Below are 12,801 nucleotides of genomic sequence, written 5' to 3'. Positions count from 1 at the left end.
ATGGTCCAACTGATGGCCAATTTTGATATACATATGGTTGAAAAGAACTTATGTTATGTAGCCATTTGGTGCTTTGTAATATTTATGCCAATTGGGTAAAATTTGGTAACAAAATTGTTCTGTTCTTTTCAACCACACTGATTAATCTTCTTATATGTGCAGTAACAGATTTGTGTTAAAAACTTCTATCATGATGATACATTTGCCTATTTTCTTTTTTAATGTTAATACATTTTATTTAATGAGCTTTACATGTCTTTGTCATCCATCTGTTGCTATTTAGTTGCTCAAAATCTTGTAAAAGTTCATCTTCAAGATAGCCCTTTTTCAAGGAGCCACCGTCATCCAGTACGCATTAATCGCAGATCTTGAAAAAGCAGAAACAAAATTTTACTGAGTATAAGATAGAACTTATAGGAAATGTGTAGCTTCAATATTTCTTGTAGTGTATATCTCAGCAATGTCCCCAATCGGTTATATCCTTGCAAGGTAGCAAAGACAAAACCCTCCTGGGAAATTGCCTATGGTCATGTCCACAGCAAATCAGAAACCACATTCTAAAAGCCTTGGTAATGACCACTACATTTGCCTATTTTAACTTTTGCTTTATAGATTTCAAGGTTTCATTTTTAGGTATGGATACATTTATAATTGTTTCGAGCTATGAAAGTTTTACTTCAAATCCAGTGATAACTTTTACCTTAAAGACTACTCATGATAGATAACAATCCCCTTTGAGTGATGATGATATAATATCCAGTGCCTTCCTTCCAAAGTTTTAATATTTTTATATTTGAAATGTTTTTCCAGTAGAGTAATTATTCTCCTTCTGTTGTTGCTCTTTTTGATCCTGTCTGACAAGCCTTACCTTTAAAAAACATTCTATTATATCAACATATCACACACTTCAGTGCTTTGAACAAAGCGGGACTCCTGGTGTGATCCCGAGGCCTGTGTGCTCCTCCGAAAGACAGAAAGTCCTGCTTGTCTAAAGCACACAGCCTGGTTCATCAAGGGTGACTGGAAACTAGGCCAGTAGTATCCAATTAGGAATACTAGGTAGATTCTCCCATTGAGTGCCTATATTCGCTATGGTAAATATTTTTCCCACTGTCAGGTACCCCAAATCACAATACTTTTCTTTCTTTTTTAACAAGTAGTCTATTTACATATATTGTAAACATCAATATAAAATGAGATGATTGACTTAATTTGATCATTTTGTTATTTCCTATTTGTTTCACTTCTTTTGTACCTTTTTTTAGTTCATACATTTTTGGGGGGTTGATTATCTATATTTCCCTTTCATTATCTTTATTGTTAATGCTTTTCTATTCTTTCAATAGTAATCTTATAGCCACTAGTAATATTTATTTTAGTTTTTAATTTATTAATCCAATATTTAATTTATTAATCCAATAGTAATTAATAATGGCACATTTTCACAATACTCATTTAAATATGGCCTGAAATGATTGATTTGAAATAGATATCAGCATCCCTGGTGGCATAGTGTGCTGTGCCCTGAGCTGCTACCCACAAGGTCTGCAGTTGGAGTTTATCAACCATTCTGTAGGAGAAAGATAAGACTGTCTATTCCCACAGAGAAGTTAAAGTCTCAGAAATCCAGATGTATATGGATTAAGGGTCTAAAAACTATTTTGTGGACTACAATTCCAATTCCATCCTTAATATAAGATCCATCTCCTCAAGTTCATCTGCCAGCTAAACATGCTCTTTTTTTCTTTATGTATATAACACTCACTTCTGAGTCACTTTGGGAAGTATGCTCACATGGAGAAATGTGAGTTGCATCTGTCGGTTGTCTGAATGGCTCAAACTTATGCTCGTTACTTACCATTTGCTTTATTTGTATGTGTATCATACCTCTAGGTTTGTAGCCAAGACAAACAAAATGTATACTATACTAGATGTAATGAAATAATGTGTTTAGATGTAGTTAAGAGATTCCTACAATCACAACACTTCAGTCTCCAGGGAAGACTGGTTTCTTTGCTTCCTAAGTCTGTTTTGCATTGACTGTCAGGGTTTTTTTTGTGTTATATTCATGACTGTATGATGTTGTGCAGACTGCCAGCTTGTTCTGAACTCCATGGAACAGTTGGTCTGAAAGATGTCATTTTCCCCCTCATTTTCTGACTTGTTTTGTTACATCAATGTTGATTTATTTTACAATTTTGACACTCCAAAGTTTACAAGAAAAAGCCCAATCATATCTCAGAAACACTAAATTAATGAATTGGAAACTGTAAACAGAGGAAAACAAAGTATACAGATATGCTTATTTTATCCATCTCGTGTTCTGTCTTCTCTTTTCCTTCAAAGAATGAGCAGCTGCATCTATATTTCATCCACATTGAATGCAAATTTTATCAGAGATAAACAACTTATATTACTAATTCTAATACAGTACCCACAGTAGGTCTGTATTCCATTTCTAAGAAAGGAGTATGGTATTTATTTTTGTTATATGTATCATGGATTAAAACTATCCTGTCCTGTTTTTGTGCATATTATTATCTCTACATGTCTATCGAGATAAGGAAAGTGGGATAAACAATCTGGAGGAGAAAATATCAGGAGCGATGGTTCCAGGTGGACATGGGAGAAGGGGAGGTGGGAGAAAGGAAATGGGTGTTAACAAACCCAGGGACAAGGTAACAACAAGTGATCCAAAATCAATGGTGAGGAGAGTGTAAGAAGCCTGGAAGGGCTTGATCAAGGGCAATGTAACTGAGAGGAATCACTGAAACCCAAATGAGGAAGAACACGATGGTGGGACAAGAGGAAAGTAAAAGGAAATAGAAGAAAGAACTAGGAGGCAAAGGGCATTTATAGAGATCTAAATATAGGCAGGTGCATATGTAAATATATTTATATATTATAAGAGGGAAATAGATCTATGTGCATATATTTATAGGTTTAGTACTAAGGTAGCAGATGGACACTTGGCCTCTACTCAAGTACTCCCTCTATGCAAGAACACTTTGTTCTATTAACCTGGCATTCCATTGTGGTAATGCCCCCACCCATGGTAAAATTGCCTTTAAAGTGATTTGTGCAATCATAATCAGTTCTAGAGCTCCCTCCTCCCTCCTGCCTTTATTTTTTACTCCGGAAATCTCCTCACCCTCCTTATCTCCCACACCACACCCCTCCATCCTCTATAAACCTTTGCATCAGTTATTATCTCTTTGTATCCATTCCTTCTGTGCTTCACATACTGGGAAACACATTAGAAACAATTTAAAAATTGAAATAAAGTAGTAAGGGTAAAGCAATAATAATATAAAGATAGAAATACAAATAATAAGTCAGAAAGAAAAGACCACCCTCAATATTTAAAATGCCAGGGACTAGATTTTTGTCATGGAACACACAAGAGACACTTGTACCAAGAACAAATGAGGGAGGTCAACTGACCAAGTATCAAGCTCGATCCAACATAATCAAGATTACAATGATCTGTCTGATAGCAAGGCTGTTTGAGACCCTTGCCTGTGGTTAGCGGGCATCTGCCAGTGGCTTAATCTAACGAATTACTCTGCAGATGGGTTTTGGGCTCCCACTGCCCTCTATAACTTTCTACCAATTGTGTGTTCATAATTTTATATCTGATACATTTCCCTTCACCATATTCAAATTTTGTAATTGCCATCTTTAGATTACATAAACTGGTGTGCTTCTTCCGTGTGGATTTCGATGACTCCTTGCTCAGATGGCTGCTTGTTTGAATACAAGCCTTTAAGATCCCAGGTACTATTCCGATTGATAGCCAGGCACCATCTTCTTTCTTCACCAAACTTTGCTGCAGCATTCTTATCTTCAGTGATCATTTTTTCAAGGTGAGTATCAAGCAGGGCCATGTGATCACAACTAACTGTTGTTGGATTGAGGCTAGAGTTCAGTAGGGGTCCAGAATCCGTGTGCTGGTCACCGAGTAATGCATGACTCAGGCTTACTTTGGCAGCCGTAATATGGCAAAATCACATTCTCTACTACACATACCTGCTGACAAGCCACATGGAGCTACGCTGATAGAGCCAGAGTCTTAGACCTGGAAGAACCACATGGAGGCCCATGCCAGCACTGTGATGCTTCCACCGCCACTGGATCCATAAGACATTTCACCCACTGGCCTGTGATCTTCCAGCATTTGGCATCATTGCATGTGTTGCATGAGTCTGAAGAGGAATTTATAGACTGGTATCATACATATAGACTAATATTGGACTTATGGACTTGATCTTAACTGGGCTGGGTGTTTTCTCAATATATAATTGCCCTTTTAGGTAAAGCTCTGTGGATTTGTTTTTCTAGTCAATCCAGACTAACACAGGTAATCTGGGTTTAACATATTTTGTTTTTCATAGAGTAATAAAGCTCTTCCTGAGTTTACTAGATAAACAAAAAAGAGGAGAAAAAGTTCCATCACCCAAAGAAGATACATTTTTGTGAATATCAATATTTTTTCAAAATGTAAAGAAGTTTCCAAAATATCATGAAAAAAATTCCATTGTCTTTCAATTCAATTTCCCTGAACTTTTGGAAGGCCCCTAATATGTATTTTCTAGAGCTTCAGGTTAGACCAAGTATTTATTTTCTTTGCTGTTAGATACACATGAAATTGCACAAAATAATATATTGTGGTTTCAAATTTAGGAATAAACTGTAGATATTGTTTTATAGTCTGTTTTATTCAATCAGCAACGTGTATCATGAACATCTTTAAAAACTACAATATATTCTTCTAAGATGCCCTTCTTAATGGCTTCAATCGAAGTCCATGTGAAGAATGTGCTGTCAGCGATGTAACTGATACCATATGTTTGATGCATTTTTGATGTGATAATATTGGAGATATTACAAATGGAGTTATTTGGAGTCATTTATTTATGTCTGAGTTTTATTTGTGCTTTTCAACTAGATGTATTTACAACCCAGAGAAATGGAACACATTATAGTTTGCCCTGACTGCACTAAACTTAAACTCTTCATAGTCAGGCATGCTATAGAGCCTGCACATGTGTCTATGTGCGAATGTGGGCACCCATGTATTGTCGGGCGAGGTGGAGTGGATGGAGGGTGCAACGGCTGAGGGGAGCCTGTGACCGTCGTCAGGCCAGAGAAGGAAAAGGACAAGAATATATCTCTGATAATCCTTTCCAAAATTCCCACTGCATCCCAGGTTCAAGTTCACATCTTGCAAACAACAACAGCACTGCTTGAGTGCGGCTTTTTGTCATGAAGACGTTTTAGAAAGGCAAGAAAGAGAAACTAAAATAAAGGAACTCTGACTTATAGAATAACTTCTTGTAAAGTTTTTTTATTATATGGTAACAGAAGTTAAATTCAGCCTCCAAATCATTTTGCTCCACTGAAAAATGGGAACCGTGCCTTCACTCCTCTATTTTAAATGCATCGATGTAGCACTTGCTCACCTTCTGGAGGCTGCTAACAACCAGAAGCATAATCTCTATATAAACATAAGGAAAGCTATAGCTTCCACAGTCCTTCTCTGTGGCATTTTCATCACATTTTCTCTTTGGCATTGAAACATTATCACAAATCAAAGAGAAAAAAATGTGTAGAATTTTCCTTTTCTTCCTCCTCTTTTTAGATCAACTTTAGAAAAAAAAAATCCGAGAGAAAAAGTCAATTTGTGCTCAGGTACAATGGCCTCCAAGAGTGCACAACGTTCCTCCTCTAATCACCCGTTTCTTTGTCTGAATGTCCATGGCCGGCGTTCCCTGGAAGGAGCCTCAACTTGCTCATCATTCTCTAAGCCCCGAGCAACAATCAGTGTGTACTCATGTGGCAAGGCCCTGGCCTTTCCTACCAATTCCCTTGACAAGATTGTTGTCAAGTCTCGTTTGTTCTTTTTGGAGCTGATGAACTTATTTCAGGAGGCTGGTAGTTATACTTCACATCTGTCTGTGATGGGATGGTGAGTGAACCAGGGACTGCGTGTCTCTTTGCTTTTCAAAAAGCCTTTGCAGAGATCATGGGAGAGATGCTCTGATAACTGCAGGCACACGGCACCCAGACTCCATTGTCCAAAGTGGGAAGAGAGACCTTCATGTGTGTCTTACCAGCCCTGTTCCCCAAGTTCCACTACCATCTCCATCTTTTGTTGCTTGTGGGAAGATAACCATGTAAGAGAGCAAAGGAGGACAGAATGAGACTGTCAGTGGATAGATGACCATGTTGCTTTGTGTTGACAGCCTCCTACAGCTCCACAGGTTGTCACAGATGAAAAACGTTAAAAACTTCTAAAATACTGATCAATGATATGGGGCCATTCAACTTGTTTAGCTAATAGGCATGTGAGAAGCTCAATATGCTGGACACTTTACAGGTGATTAAATTTCTCAGTTCATTTGACTTTAATGTCCTGAAGCATAGAATGAAAAGAGACAAGACACCAGGTAGCCTCCGTGAAAAGTCGTGAGTATTGTGGTGAGGAAATAAATGGAAAAGGGGCACTAAAGGCAAGTTGGAGACTAAATGACAGTGGTCCAAGGATGCAATAAACTGACTTATTTTTGCTTTGTGATTTTCCACTTCCGTGTTAGCATCTACTTATCCATTTTTCATGTGGCTATATTACATTTTAATCTCAATATAGTTGATGGGACCAAGAGGAACTCATAACTGGGCAGCAGACGTTGACAATGCATTTGTGTTGTTCGGAACATAAGTTTCCATTTCAGGAATCCCCCTGCTCTAGCTTATTACCTCTGTGAATGTGGGCAAGTTATTTAACCTCTCAGCCCTCACTTTCCCCATCAGTGAACTCAGGATTACATTGACCCAGCACTGAGTCGTCGGGTGTAGATGATGTTCCTGCAGAGAGTTTATTGTTTTGAGGAATTTCTGCTTGAGGTTTAGTTTTTACTTTGGAAGAAAAAAAGCTATCTTTTGAATTGCATTGAGTGAACCCCTACATAGACTGTGCTGTGCACTTAAGCAGTATGGTCCTTTCCTTCTTGCTCTCCGGCCCTTGTTCTTATAGTGTACCCGCCTGCTTGGGAGTCTTCTATACGTCTTAGGTTCCATCCGGTTTTCTAAACTCATATTTTTAAAGGAAAAATATAATATTGATAAAGCACCCATTTAAAGGAACAGCACAAGAGTAGCGCTTCTGGGCAATGCATCAGGCAGCCAGAAGCAAATATATGAATAGTGATGAGTATATTTTGGAACAGAAAACACTGCAATATCTGTAGTAAGATCCCTATAAAAATTAAGATGCATCTATCAGAGTCTGATAAGAAGTCCTCCACATGTATAAAATCCTTTGCTCAACAGTGCTTTTCCATGGACTAGAACCATGTTACTGTCAATAGAATTACCTGAGTCCCATGGGAATGACTTGTGAGGTACTTCAATAAACTGACAATGATATTTATAAACGTGAACCCGAGGCTTACAGAAACCATAGTTATATGAGTAGATTTTGAGTAATCACTTGATCTTAGCACCAATAAAAGAACAATGAATTCTTATCACACAGCCGTGCCTGGCATTTGCCTTCATGAAGAGATCACTGAAGACATGGGTGCCATAGCAACGTGTGCTGAAGAAATCAAATGGTGCTCAGCTATTAAGAAAAATGATAAAATTTTGTCTCAGAACAAGCAGCCATCTAAGTGAGGAGTCAGCTAAACCTACATGGGAGAAACACACCAGACTGTGTGATCTAAGAATTGTCAACAATAAGATCTGACTCCAGAGGAGGAAACGGCATCAGTGCCCAAATTCTCACACTTGGTGTTTGGAAGGCTATGGGTGACAGTGCTAGCGCACAATCTCTCTGCAGGGTTCCTACATAGGTTGATTCTCCTGTGAATCCCCAATGCACGTAGGCTCGGAATCTTAGCAGCCCTAATATCAGACAAGGCGCAGTGTAGAGCGGATTTTCCCAGGTTTACTTAGCCTGGAATGTAACACCTTGTAGTTACATTGTCCTCTGGATCCAATATGAATTTATTCTAAATTTTTATATTATCTGCTTTCTCTTAGTTGAGGTCTCTCTGTTTTTTATGGTCCTTGTTGCTGGGTCCCTGTTTGTTTTTCTCTTGTTTTGGATGCCTCTCTGTAGAGGGAAAACAGGATGGGTAGATTTAAGAAGATAGTCACTGGATTAATGATTGCCTTGGTGCTGGAGCCTGAGGGAAATGAGAATCAATATTAATAGGTACAAGAAGTAAGAAAAGTTTCCAAAGTTGATTGTGGCAATTAATTGCACAATCCTTCTTGATATAGCTATTGAATTGATTTAGCTATTGAATTTAGCTATTGAATTGCATTATATCTTAATTATAGATTGATATTTTAAAAAACCTACCCCATTAACCAATTTTAGAGAATGTGACCATCAAGGATTGCGAATATGATGGAGGAGTGGTCTTTTTGTGCCTAGTAATGACTGTACTATCCCTGGTAGTGCAATCGTTAAGAACTCAGCTGATAACAAAAAGGTTGGTGGTTCAAGCCCACCCACATTCAACATTTACTGACTTCATGGGAGAAAGATTTCATAAAGATCACAGCCTAGAAAGTTGTAATGGGCAGCTCTTCCCTATAACAAGTGACCACTGAGACTCAAAATCAACTCTATAACATTGAACAAAGCAACTACAATGATAACTCTATCGCTGGGTAACAACATGACCTTGGTCTAGTCACTAGCCATTTTTTTAACTCAGTTTTTCCATTGGGAAAGTGAAAGACTTGATCGGGATTGGATTTAGAAAATGCTTTCAGCCTGAGCTAAGGCAATTGTAGCACTATTGATTGTTGTTGTTGCTAGGTCCCACCAAGTGAGCACCAACCCACAGCGACTCTGTGGACAAAGAATGAAGCACTGCATGTTCCTGGACCACCCTGATTGTTGTTCCAATGCCTGAGCCCTGAGCCCATCGAAGCAGGCAGCATGCCAATCCATCCGTTGAGGTCCTTCCTCTTTTAAACTGCCCCATCCACTTTACCAAATGAAGCATTATTAATTACATGGCAATTAATCCTGTTTTAAATCCAATATGTATATTTATACAAATTAAATGCTTACAAGGGCAGCCATGATTCAAGTGAAAACAAACAGAAGCATAGTGCCAATCTTTCTCTGTATTCCAATGTAATGTTACTACTTGGCCTTAACTTTGATCTTGCTATTTATATTTCTGAAGCGATAGTGGTAAAAGTTCACAGTTCATTTTCAAATGACTTTTTAATGTGTTGATAAGACATATTCATTGACTTATGCTGTCCTTTCTCTGCACCTTAATAATTCATTACGGAGATAATTACTTGGTGTTTATTTCACTCTACCTGTGTGATCTGATTTTATACTCACCTTTAATAGGAGTTGAGTAGGGAAAAGGGGGATTGTGGGCGGTTCTTTGCAACAATATTGAAATTTCCATGAACGATATGAGGTTGCCTGTGTAAACAATGAACTGTGAAAGAGTTAAATGATGACTGTTTTGTTTTCTCCCCAAAAGGGGAATAAAAGGAAAGAAGGAAGAAAGAAGGAAAGAGGAATAAGGGAAGAAAGGATGAGGGTGAGGTCAGTTTTACTCTGGTCTAGAAGGTCCCTGGGAGTCTGAATCCCCTTGAAGGCAGGAGACTTGGGTTAGCTATATGAATTCCTAAGCTGTGCGCCAAGTGTATCTGTGTACTTGCCACTTGACTTTACCCCAAGAGGCTTATTATGCTTCTTCTTGCCTGTGCACCTCTGCAATCCCATGTAGAGTAGATGCTCCAACTTGTCTACTGGTTCGGAGTGAATGAAAGCTGCAGGAGCAAATTCAACCAAAATCTGTAGCATTTCCCAGGTGGACCTAGCCTAGATCAGCCAAAACTCATTTAGCTGCATGAGCTAAATGAATATTTATTGTTGAATGCTAATAATAATAATGATTTGGTATTATCTTATCAAAGTTGATTGATATAATCAGTGAATTAAGGAGCTATATATGTAAGTCAGGTGCTGTCAAAAAGTAGAAAAAAGGACACAGAAAAATGCTTACATTGTACTTTATTTAGCTATCTTGCTCTTTCCAGAAAAAGGCGTCTATAAATGCTTATATGCATATTACCAAGAAAGTTTGGTGGGTCATTTGGGATTTGGCCTCCTAATGCTGATACTACAAATTAAACGGAATTGAACATACATTGTCCTGACGCTAGATCCCCTAAGTGGGTTCTATGTTGACAGTGAGATAAGCCATATGTATATGAAATAAGCATTGAGGTGGTTAGTGGGTGGGAAGTTCATCCCATGTGCGCACGCTACAGCTGGCAGAGCTTTCAAAACCTTTGGGAAGTAGATCACCAGGCATCTCTGCTGAGGCGTCCTTAGTTGTTTCCACAGGCCGTTTTGGACGAGTTGCGCTGTATAAAGTCGCTGGTGCCACCCAGGGACGGCACACGGGATTGGAAAGTGGACCAGTGTGCTCTAACCAGCTCTGCCTTTGGTTCAGACCTGGGAGGACTTGAGCTTGGAAGTCCGCATTCGAGGAAGATGACCTCTGAGGAGGAGTCCAAAAGTGGTATTGTAGAATCACAGACAACTTTATGAAAGAAGACACCCAAATAGGAAGCGATGGAGTCTCCGTATATCTCCATCTCGTTTAGATGTTTCTGCCATCGGGAGTTCTGTTTTCTAACCCCTTCCCAAATATTTTTGTGCACTCTGATTTATGCCACATCAAAATGGCAGTTTTGATATCCTCAAAGGACTTAAATTGTATTCCTTTTAAACGTTCTTTAAGTTTTGCAGACAAAAGATGCCAGAAGGAGCCAGATAAGGGTTGTAAGGTGGATAGGATGAGGCTTCCCAGGGAAGTTCTCTTACAATGATACTTGCTACCCTGGGGGTGGGGGTCGGGGGTGGAAGGATCTTGGCCCTACTTGGCTGGCCCTTTTCTCAGCAATTCAGTTTTCAATTTTCTTAAAACTTCACCACAAACTCCACAATCATACTCTATCTTTGAAGAAATGTATCAAAACTACCCCTGATGAAATCTCAAAAACCAGGAGTTATAACCTTTGAACGGAATTCGTCTTTGAGTTCTTCCCAACCCACCAACAACACTGGATCCATGTTGATTTCTGTGGAACAGCCTTCCCCCAAATTGCAAAGATTCAACAACTTGGGAAAATGCCTACTTGTGTTTTATTAAGAACTAGATATTTATCAGACATATGGTCTAATATCAGATTTGTACACTTAATCTGGATTTGACTGGGATGTTTCCTCAATAGAAAATTGTTCTTTAATATAAAGCTCTTTTATTACAACACAAAAACTTGATATTAGTCCCAACTTCAAAGTCATTTTTTTCCAGCACAAAAAAAGTATTATTTTTGTTTAAGGCACCCCTGTAAGACTAAGACGAGTGTGCTCCTGAAACAATGTGTCTGTAGCCATCCACTAAATTGAAGAGACATCTTTAAACATGTTGTGTTTGAGATAAACTTGTGCAGGTCTATCTCTCATAGCACTATTTTTTTTACTTATCTTCAAAAAACTGATTTCACTGAGCCTGTAAATCTTTCCGTTCTCTGTAGACCTTACAGTGTCTCCCACTGAAAATGTCAAACACTTGCTCTTCTTTGCCTTACAGGAAGAGGCCTTGCGACCGCGCAGCCCTAGAACTTATTCTGACATGGGGGCTTTAAATTGCCTTTGGCCACAAAATAATGTGGTTTGCTCTGCTCCCCTTTCTTCTACCGATGAGGACATAGCACAACCAAAAATATTAGGGGTGTTAGAATGGATTGTCAAAAGCTTATAGTTGGTGCTCTTATTCCTTTTTCTCATTATTCAAATTAATTTCAAATGGCGGCTTTACATGAAGCGTTTCATGATCCCTTTTAATTCCAAAAATAATCTCCCCTTCCTCTTCCTCAGAAATTCCCTAGCATTTTACCTGTGCTGCCTGCATTTATCATTTGTGTGTTATTAGGTTTTTCCACCCCCCACGCAGGCTGTTGATTCTCAGCAGAAACCAGACCTTGTCAACGGTATAAGCTTTTCAACAGAGTCCAGTTGTAGCTTCTGCTCCATTAATATTGAAGTGCCTTGTCATTTACCTTCAGTGGACCTCATGGCACACACTGACTTTATTTCTTATTTAAGTCCAAAGTGTTCTTCTGCTCCAGTTATAGACCACTCTTTTTGGAGAGAGCAAGATAACTAAATTAAAGTACAGTTTCTGTTCTGATTCAATTTAGGCTCCCTCCCTGCTTATAGACTCAGTTCAGACTCACTCAATGTATGGTTTCCTCAAAATTCGGACTTGATTTAACACATTCTAAAGTAAGACTTGGGGGTGGGGGGGGGAGAAGGGGGGCCATGGAAACACTGTGGTTTCTCATCATAGAGGAAAACAGAAACCAGAGAAGACTTGATAATTTGCCCCGTGCAAAGAAGGTGCCTGTTATGGAAACGAAATCCAAGTGTGAAAAATCTAACATTTAATTTCTGAAAGGAAGGCTGTACTTGCTATTGCTGGCAAAAATATCCAGACATGAGGAGTTATGACATGTTGCATCCAAATGTATATTAACGCCCTTTAAAATCTACACACAAGGGCATTTAGGTGGTGTAATCCATTCACAAAAGAAGATTCCTGGCAAAAATCATATATTTCTATTATTTTTACATTAAATTTTAGGGAAAAAAAGATTGGCTTAACTTTAAAAAAATGTCAATATATTCTGGTACTACGAGCAACAGGATTCCACTGTAAAATGGGAACCAGTGATTCT

The 12,801-nt window shown here is 38.6% G+C and overlaps 1 non-coding gene across 1 annotated transcript; it reads right to left on the bottom strand.

The window, feature by feature from the left end:
* Positions 1-458: 458 nt before the first annotated feature.
* LOC142460583 (small nucleolar RNA SNORA32) lies at positions 459-579 on the bottom strand. Its single transcript, XR_012786762.1, has one exon. It is a non-coding gene; the product is annotated as a small nucleolar RNA SNORA32 (small nucleolar RNA).
* Between the last annotated feature and the right edge of the window lie 12,222 nt (positions 580-12,801).

This window comes from Tenrec ecaudatus, chromosome 10 (assembly GCF_050624435.1).
Source record: "Tenrec ecaudatus isolate mTenEca1 chromosome 10, mTenEca1.hap1, whole genome shotgun sequence".
Taxonomy (NCBI): Eukaryota; Metazoa; Chordata; class Mammalia; order Afrosoricida; family Tenrecidae; genus Tenrec; species Tenrec ecaudatus.
Note: the sequence above shows the minus strand (reverse complement) of the source record. Positions and strands in the feature narration are given on the sequence as shown.